This window comes from Primulina tabacum, chromosome 6, assembly GCF_025594145.1.
Source record: "Primulina tabacum isolate GXHZ01 chromosome 6, ASM2559414v2, whole genome shotgun sequence".
Taxonomy (NCBI): Eukaryota; Viridiplantae; Streptophyta; class Magnoliopsida; order Lamiales; family Gesneriaceae; genus Primulina; species Primulina tabacum.
The window spans coordinates 7879030-7889984 of record NC_134555.1 but is presented as its reverse complement, the minus strand read 5'-3'; positions in this window follow the sequence as shown (position 1 = coordinate 7889984).

Genomic DNA, 10955 nt, shown 5'->3' with positions numbered 1-10955 from the left:
GCAAAATCAAATATTTAAACTTGGAGAAATTGCTGTAAATCTTTCGATTTTCTTCCCTGCAAAGTCTTGGGGAAATGATAACTTTATATATCAAATGCATGACAAGTGTCCCACTCAAGTTCCAATATTATCACTTTAGCCCCTGAATTCTTCACTATTTCCAATTCAGCCATCAATAACTCTTTTTAATTCCATTTCAATCCTAATTAATTACAAAAACCATGGAATCTAATTCAACATTCCAAAATTCATAAATTAAATAATCTCGGATTAAAATGATAAAATCTCGAACCTTACAATTCTTCCCCTCTGAGACATGATTTCGTCCTCGAAATCGTAGGCAGTCAAATCATATCAGATAATAAGATATAACAGAAGCTAAAATAAAAGACTCGCATCAGTGAAATAACTCTGGGAATTCCTGTCTCATATCTGATTCAGTCTCCTAAGTAGCTTCGTCAATGCCATGACGAGTCCATTGGACTTTCACAAGAGGAATAATCTTCGTTCTGAGTTGTTTTTCTTTACGATCAATAATCTGGATTGGTTTCTCGATGTAACTCATAGATTCATCAAGTTCTGCCTCGTCTGGCTGAATAATGTGAGAATCATCAGGGAGATACTTCCGCAGTATAGATACATGAAAGACATCATGTAATGCCCGAGATTTTATACCGTGTTAAATTATGATTATTGAATTTTAATCGAGATAATTATGAAAGTGCTAACCAAGACACGAAATGAGATCGCGTGTGAAAATTGATGTGCGAGGACAGTAGCATCGACGCACATGCGCGACTGGAGGCGCGCACATGCGCCAAACGGGCAGAAGACCTCGCGCATATGCGCGGAAGATGTCGTGCATATGCGCGAAGCCTATGCAAGTAACTCCAGAGAGTCTCGCGCATATGCGCGGAGATGAGTCGCGCATATGCGCGAGGCGATGTGCAGGATATATGCGGAGACAGTAGGTCTCGCGCATATGCGCGAGATCAGTGCGCGCATATGCGCGAGATCAGTGCGCGCATATGCGCGAGTAGTCCTGTAGCCAAAGTTTTGAGACAGAACCTTTGGCGCATATGCGCGGAGTTGAGGCGCGCATATGCGCCAGCAGTTGTGAAGCAGCGCATCGAGACCAGTAGGTCTCGCGCATATGCGCCGGTTGGGGTCGCGCATATGCGCGAGACATGCAGATTGAGGAGTCGCCACGTTTCTTGATTCATGCATGTGTATACATATATATATATGTAAATGGACGAAATATTTACATTCAGTTATCCGAGGAAGCTTCGGGGAAAAGGCTTCGTCCGTGATTTTCGAAATTGATTTACGAGCGAACCGCCCGTCTGATTTTGAATCCGACTTCAGTATTAAGTTCCTATCAACGCAGGCTACAACTGGACGTAAGTTTTGTTACGTTTTGACATGTTCTAAAATTATGATGTTGTTGGAATTGAATGGAATTCATATATGATGTTCTTGACATGTTAGACATCATAGAATCGAAGTCAGATTACGAAACGGACTGATTATGTAATTGTTATGAATTTTGGAGTCGATTTGATTGAGAATCGATATCAGATTTGTATTGTTATTGGAATTATGAGTGGCACCGATATTGATTATGAGTTCTGGTATCATATTTGTGGTGTTGGAATTGACGGGGTTATCGAGACTGTATTATTATGCCGTCGAAACATCCGTAAATTGATATCGATCAGATTTGGTATTGGTTGAGATTGTATTGTGATACCATATGTCGATTGGCATTGATCAGATTATGTTTTAATTTGAGTATTAATCAGAACAGGTTTTGAACTGAGTTATATACTGATATTGTATCTATTCGATTGTCATTATCAGATTGGGTATGAACAGAGTTGATTTCAATACTCCGTCTTCGTCGGACCGAGAAGACAAAGGTATAAATTAATGTTGAGTTGGGATTGCACAACTCGAGTGAGGTTTGGCTCGAGTTTCCCTAAATCACATACTTTACCTTATTGTATTGATTTGATTGATATACTTGTTCTCTTGATTGATAGACAGCAGGTATTAGACGAGTAATCTTGTGACAAAAGTGCCTGATAGTGGTGGGATCGCCACGGGCACATTGCACGATGTCACAAGATAGTGTATTGGCGATTGTGCCAAAGTCTGTCACCGGATGTTTGGCTATCGATGTGGATAGAATCATAACTTCTTCTATTACTGGTGATCGATATTATATCGATGTGGATAGAATCATAACTTCTTCTATTACTGGTGATCGATACTATACCGATGTGGATAGAATACGAGCTTATTCTATTACTGGTAATCGATATCATATCGATGTGGATAGAATTGGTATTTCTTCTATTACTTGTGATCGATACCCTATCGACGTGGATAGAACTGGAGTCTTTTCTATTACTGTTGGTCGATATGGGAATGCTAACTTCTGGAAACCGGGATCCCTAGACTAGGATTGAGTCTAGTCTAAAATGTGGAGTCATGAGTCTAATTGACAGTTATATTGATTCATGTTGATTATGTTCCTGAATATGGTACATATTGATTTATGTTCCTGATGATGGTACATGTTTAGAATAGGATTTATTCTTGATATGGATTTATATTCTGATTTGAATACATGTTAGACATATCTGTTATATGCTTTTATATTGTTTTTATGATTGCATGTATACATGATTTATACTGAGAATATAATTCTCACCGGAGTTATCCGGCTGTTGTCTTGTTTGTATGTGTGCATGACAACAGGTGGGATAGGATCAGGGTCAAGAAGAGAACGAGGCTGGACTAGATAGCGTGGAGATCCGGGCTTCGAAGCAACTTAGGATTCAACATTGAGATATAGTTGAACCTAGTTGAATTCTTGTAGATAATACAAGATTTGTATATTTATGTTTAATATGTAATTTGAATTGAATTACATTACGTTTCCGCTTTGTATTTAAAAAAAAAATTTAGACCCTGTTTATTATAATTGTTTGAATTATTCCTAAAGATGATTAAGGAATGAATTAGCGTCCGAATCCCCACAACAGGTGGTATCAGAGCATTAGGTTCCAGAACAGTAGGTTTTAGAACTGTAGGTTCTTGAGATTGAGATAGAAGAGAATGAGCGGGGTAGATTGAGTTTTCTTTTCTGCATATGATTGCTAGCATGTGATCTACTTATAATGTTGACTTGCATTGTGTATGCTAGCATGCTATTATGTTTACTGCTTTTAAATACATGTTACCTGAATAGCTGAGTTGATTTGGTAATGTATTTGATTTGAAAATGAATCAGAACCAATTCTTGATCAGAAGGTAAGCTGATCAGGAAGGGACTGAGATTGATTTATCTCATGTGGTACTAACCCTTGTGGTAATCAGATATCCCTCCCAGAAGAATTAGAGAATTGGGTAGTACTTCGATTGATCAGATGGATGAGACAGAAACTTTGATGGAAATACAGATGAAGAGGTTTCAATCGTTTCAACCGCCGATTCTGAAGGGTAATGAGACACCAGTGGAGTGTGAGAATTGGTTAGATGATATAGAGATACTGTTTGATTCACTTGATTATCCAATCGAACAGAGAATTAAACTGGTGCCCAATCAGTTACACGAGGCCGCCAAGAGTTGGTGGATTACAAGTAAAAGAATGTTAGAACAGAGAGGTACAGTGATTTCGTGGGAAATATTCAGAACTGAATTTTATCGAAGATTTTTCCCAGTTTCGTACCGAGAGGACAAGAGAGCAGAGTTTGAGAATTTGAGACAAGGCCAACTGAATATTGAAGAATATGTTGCTAAATTCTCTACTCTACTGCATTTTGTTCCTCAGATAGCTGGGAATGATGAAGCTGTAACGGAGCAGTTCATCAAAGGATTGAATTCAGAGATAGTTGCATTGATAAATATGCAGCGACCTTACCATTTTGCTGATACTTTGAATAAAGCAAAAAGAGCTGAGGCGAGTCTGATTAGACAACAAGAAAGGTTGTGTGCAATGCAACCCCAGACACAACAATTTTCTCTCCGATTGGATAGTGGCAGTACGAGTGGGAAGCAAGATTTGCTGAAAGCTCGAAAGAAACAGTTCAAGAAGTTAGGGAGCGGTTCATCTAGCTCCACTGGTTCTAGCCCGAGTTATACTAGAGTTTATTGCAGGATTTGCGGAGGAAGGCATCCCACAGAACAATGCCGAGGTGTACTTGGTAGTTGTCATGTTTGTCGACAACCAGGACACTTTGGTAAAGTCTGTCCACAGAAAGGTTCCCGAAGATTTCAGGGAGCAGAATCATCTGGTAGTAGTGATCGAGGAACAGACCCAGGACACACGTGATGATATAGTAGCAGGTAATAATCTTTTATGATTATATTGCATATGTATTGATATATACTAATGCATTCCCTACGATTATCTTTGACTGAATTGTATTGATATATGTTGTACCTGTTGGGTCTGTATTACTGTAGTATGGATATTTGTCCCTTTGGGGAGAGGAATTGATATCAGTGAATTCTGTGATATATTGTGTACTGCAGTAAAAAGAGAATGAGATTGAATTAGATTGTATAGTACTTGTGTTATCTGATTCTGATTACATTATTGATATTAATATACTAACAAGTACAGAACTATTATAGATTCTTGCCAGGAGATGGTAAGAGTCGGACCTGAGATGGCCGATGAACGAATGATATACGGTAAGGATTCTCGATTTTGAATTCCTTGATATCCGTATTATGTATGATTCGATGATTATCGAAAAGAATGGAGTAATTCCTTATTTATTCAGTTGATTACTGAAGTTGAGCCTATCTGGGAATGATTTGTCAGTAGCAGGAGAGTTGCTATAGTCGTTCCAGATGAAATTCGGGTTTGTCTTATATCAGGGAGAGTGACTTCAGCCTTGATTTGATATCAGGTATGGATTTCATTTTAGACTTCTGTACAGAATGATATTGATTGAATTGAAAGAATTGAAATGTCAGTGAGAAGATTTACTGCCTGAGAGTTAGAGTTACATCTGATTATGTGTTTTTATGAGAAATACTTCAGTTCTGTGTATGGTGTTGGTAACTAGATTCTGGAGTTTGACAAAACATGAATAAATCGATTAACAAAATATGAATCAACTGATACGCGCAAGCAAATTCGGCAACTGAACTTATCAACTGAAATCAGCTGATAAAATGATACAGAGTAAACTGATCAGTTGGAACTGATCAGTTAAAACATTCAGCTGAATGCCTTAAAGTCTCTCAACTGAAGATGTCTCGGGAAAGAACAAAGAAGACATAACAGATTACAAGAGCACCGCACAACAACCAAGACTACTTAAAACAACGCATTCCGGACAAAGCAATTAAGACGCCGAATTACAATGAATGAAGCAAACAATATAGAAGGAATAATCAAGTGGAAACCAACGGATACAAAGATTCAAATTTATCTCAAGATTACCGTTGGAAAAGAAGAGTAAATATGGCAGAAGAAAAAGAAGAAAATAGACACATCATTCAAAACTTGCCATTACTCTGTCAAAATCTCAGCTCACTCTTATTTGATTTATTCGTAGCAATCAAGGCTACAAGTTGAGCAAACTAGCACTCTGTAATATTTGTTAATTCAATAGTGCTAAGATCAGTTACGCACAGAGATCATTTTGTAATACTAAGAGTTTCAGTTTAGGCAGTGGGTAAGTCCTAACTGAAGTGGGTCTGTACAAGTGTTGTATTGGATCAAAGTCTTTTAGTGGAAATCCTATCCTTGTGATAGAAGGGGTGACGTAGGAGTAATTAAATTCTCCGAACATCCAGAAACAATCCTTGTGTATTTTATTTCAGTTCTGTATTCTATCTGTCAGTCAGTTACCTTCCGCAACTACCTCAGTTTAACTGATTGATATTGACCAACAAGATTCCGAGAATCAGTTTGTCACCAAACTGAACTCAAAAATTCGAAAAGACCAATATTAATTAAGAGTGTTTATTCAACCCTCCTTCTAAACACTCTTGACACGTCAATCGATCCTATCATATGGGTTGATATATCCTGTGTTCCGAAGTGTCCTGAGGATCTTATGCTCATGTTATCTACGATATTTTGATATATTCGCAGCGTATGATTGATTGAATCGAACAGTTGAAATTTGTATTGAATATTCTGGGAACTGAGATTGTTGAATACAGAATTGTTCGGCTATGAATCTTGATTGCAACAGATTGTATTCAAAGTCTGTGATATCTGAAGATAGTATACTAATTGATTGTAGCACAGTTAAGATAATGATCCGATTGTTCAGAACTTGATTTCGATAGTCAGAACAGTGTGTCAATCAGAATATCAGGTAAGTAATGCTTTATTTTATATAAGTAGCTGATTGGTTTGTGCCAGATATTTCGAATTTGAAATGACAGGTATTGTCAGAGGCACACAGTAGTAGAGTCAGTATTATTCTGGTAACAGGAGATGTGTGATAATTCGAACGGACAGTTTTGAGGTAAACAAACGAAATCAGTTATGTCAAAATTTGTATTGAAATGTCTAAATCGCTGACAGATGAAGACAGGAAGATAGAAACCAGGAGATTGGTTATACAGATTATCGATTCCTGAATAGAAATAGGAGTACATTTCTATGGATCTGGTGATAAACTTACCGAAATCGTGCCAAGAATGTACCAGGATGTGGTTATGATTGAACGATTGTTCAAATCGGCATATATATATTGTACAGGATGACGTACAGATATGACAAGACGACTGAGAGGTATGTCAGAAAAGGGGTCAACTAGTATTGAATGCCAGAGTTAATTATATCATACCGTGATTCTTGGTTGATTTAATACTGTTGGCAGAATGTATAGCATGATTTTTTATCTATGGTTTATAGATTGACGGATAGTCGGAGCGAACTATCTAGATACTGGAGGATATCCAGGAACTGTAATTGCTGGATTTTAGCACTAGTGACCTGATGTCTTGTCACTTTATGAAATATTGTACAATAATAGCTATTAGATGAGTATCGAGATAGCTCTAGTCGAGGTATTGTACAGTGAGTACTGCGGATTTCCTCTGAATGAGAATGATATTACGGTGATATCTGAGATTGAATTTGAGAAAAAGTAGAAATCTTAAAAATAAAATGAAACTGATTTAGAAGCAAATGAAGATAGCTCGGAAATTGATATGAAATATGCCGACGTCGGATGGTGACGATTGGTATTTGAAGCCGAAGACTGAGTAAATACTTGAATGGGATAAACAGATTTGATAACAGCTGATGATATGGATTTGGTATGAGTTGTTGATTGGTATATACGGATGTTGTATAGCCAGTATTTGATAGAATGAATTTGCTGAAGTAACCTCTATTATACATTCCTTCCTTATCTGATTTGATTGTCTGTGATTTCGAGGACGAAATCATATCTTAGAGGGGGAGAAATATAATGCCCGAGATTTTATACCGTGTTAAATTACGATTATTGAATTTTAATTGAGATAATTATGAAAGGGCTAACCAAGACACGAAATGAGATCGCGTGTGAAAATTGATGTGCGAGGACAGTAGCGTCGGCGCACATGCGCGACCGGAGGCGCGCACATGCGCCAAACAGGCAGAAGACCTCGTGCATATGCGCGGAAGATGTCGCGCATATGCGCGAAGCCTATGCAAGTAAATCCAGAGAGTCTCGCGCATATGCGCAGAGATGAGTCGCGCATATGCGCGAGGCGATGTGCAGGATATATGCGGAGACAGTAGGTCTCGCGCATATGCGCGAGGTCAGTGCGCGCATATGCGCGAGTAGTCTTGTAGCCAAAGTTTTGAGACAGAACCTTTGGCGCATATGCGCGGAGTTGAGGCGCGCATATGCGCCAGCAGTTGTGAAGCAGCGCATCGAGACCAGTAGGTCTCGCGCATATGCGCCGGTTGGGGTCGCGCATATGCGCGAGACATGCAGATTGAGGAGTCGCCACGTTTCTTGATTCATGCATGTGTATACATATATATATATATGTAAATGGACGAAATATTTACATTCAGTTATCCGAGGAAGCTTCGGGGAAAAGGCTTCGTCCGTGATTTTCGAAATTGATTTACGAGCGAACCGCCCGTCTGATTTTGAATCCGACTTCAGTATTAAGTTCCTATCAACGCAGGCTACAACTGGACGTAAGTTTTGTTACGTTTTGACATGTTCTAAAATTATGATGTTGTTGGAATTGAATGGAATTCATATATGATGTTCTTGACATGTTAGACATCATAGAATCGAAGTCAGATTACGAAACGGACTGATTATGTAATTGTTATGAATTTTGGAGTCGATTTGATTGAGAATCGATATCAGATTTGTATTGTTATTGGAATTATGAGTGGCACCGATATTGATTATGAGTTCTGGTATCATATTTGTGGTGTTGGAATTGACGGGGTTATCGAGACTGTATTATTATGCCGTCGAAACATCCGTAAATTGATATCGATCAGATTTGGTATTGGTTGAGATTGTATTGTGATACCATATGTCGATTGGCATTGATCAGATTATGTTTTAATTTGAGTATTAATCAGAACAGGTTTTGAACTGAGTTATATACTGATATTGTATCTATTCGATTGTCATTATCAGATTGGGTATGAACAGAGTTGATTTCAATACTCCGTCTTCGTCGGACCGAGAAGACAAAGGTATAAATTAATGTTGAGTTGAGATTGCACAACTCGAGTGAGGTTTGGCTCGAGTTTCCCTAAATCACATACTTTACCTTATTGTATTGATTTGATTGATATACTTGTTCTCTTGATTGATAGACAGCAGGTATTAGACGAGTAATCTTGTGACAAAAGTGCCTGATAGTGGTGGGATCGCCACGGGCACATTGCACGATGTCACAAGATAGTGTATTGGCGATTGTGCCAAAGTCTGTCACCGGATGTTTGGCTATCGATGTGGATAGAATCATAACTTCTTCTATTACTGGTGATCGATATTATATCGATGTGGATAGAATCATAACTTCTTCTATTACTGGTGATCGATACTATACCGATGTGGATAGAATACGAGCTTATTCTATTACTGGTAATCGATATCATATCGATGTGGATAGAATTGGTATTTCTTCTATTACTTGTGATCGATACCCTATCGACGTGGATAGAACTGGAGTCTTTTCTATTACTGTTGGTCGATATGGGAATGCTAACTTCTGGAAACCGGGATCCCTAGACTAGGATTGAGTCTAGTCTAAAATGTGGAGTCATGAGTCTAATTGACAGTTATATTGATTCATGTTGATTATGTTCCTGAATATGGTACATATTGATTTATGTTCCTGATGATGGTACATGTTTAGAATAGGATTTATTCTTGATATGGATTTATATTCTGATTTGAATACATGTTAGACATATCTGTTATATGCTTTTATATTGTTTTTATGATTGCATGTATACATGATTTATACTGAGAATATAATTCTCACCGGAGTTATCCGGCTGTTGTCTTGTTTGTATGTGTGCATGACAACAGGTGGGATAGGATCAGGGTCAAGAAGAGAACGAGGCTGGACTAGATAGCGTGGAGATCCGGGCTTCGAAGCAACTTAGGATTCAGCATTGAGATATAGTTGAACCTAGTTGAATTCTTGTAGATAATACAAGATTTGTATATTTATGTTTAATATGTAATTTGAATTGAATTACATTACGTTTCCGCTTTGTATTTTAAAAAAAAAAATTTAGACCCTGTTTATTATAATTGTTTGAATTATTCCTAAAGACGATTAAGGAATGAATTAGCGTCCGGGTCCCCACACATCATTTATTCCAGATAGAGAAAGCGGTAATGCGAGTCGATAGGCACGATCTCCTATCTTCTCGAGAATCTCGTACGGCCCAATATATCGTGGAGACAGCTTCCCTTTCTTGCCAATTCTGACAACTCCTCTGAAAGGTGAAATCTTTAAAAATACTCGGTCTCCTGCCTCAAATACCAACGGTCTACGTCGAATATTGACATATTTGGCTTGTCTGTATTGAGCTGTCTTCATTCTCTTCTGAATCAGCTTCACTTTTTCTGTCATATCTCTAATCATATCAGGTCCAAACTCAGGTACCTCAGAGATATCATCCCAATACAGAGGGGATCTGAACTTCTTACCGTACAATGCTTCAAACGGAGCCATCTCAATACTCGTCTGATAGCTGTTATTGTACGAAAACTCACAAAGTGGCAATGCATCTTGTCAACTAGTGCTAAAATCAAGCACTACGGCCTCTCAGCATATCTTCCAGTATCAGGATAGTCCGCTCTGACTGTCCGTCGGTCTGTGGATCATATGCGATACTCAGATGTAACTTCGTACCTAGAGCCTGCTGCAAACTTTGCCAGAAGTGCGAAGTAAACCGAGGTTCACGGTCTGAAACAATCGACTTCGGCACTCCGTACAATCTGACCACCTCTCTGACATAAATTTCTGCCATCTGGTCATGTCTGTACGTCATCTTGTACGGAATAAAACATGCAGATTTGGTCAATTTGTCAATCACTACCCAAATTGCATCACAACCTCTGGAAGAACGCGGTAACTGCGTCACAAAATCCATGGAAATGTGATCCCATTTCCATTCAGGAATAGATAAACTGTGCAGTAGACCTCCTGGTTTCTTCCTCTCGGCTTTCACCTCTTGGCAATTCAGACATTTGGATACAAATGTAGCAATATCAGCTTTCATCTGTTCCCACCAGTATTGTGTCTTCAAATCATTGTACATTTTCCTGCCACCAGGATGAATGCTAAAACGACTGTTGTGCGCTTCTGTCAGTATCCGCTGTCTCAAATCTGAAATATTTGGCACAACAATACGGTTATTTACATACAAAACACTGTCATGAACCTGATATTCCGATTGATGTCCAGCTCTGACCATCAACAT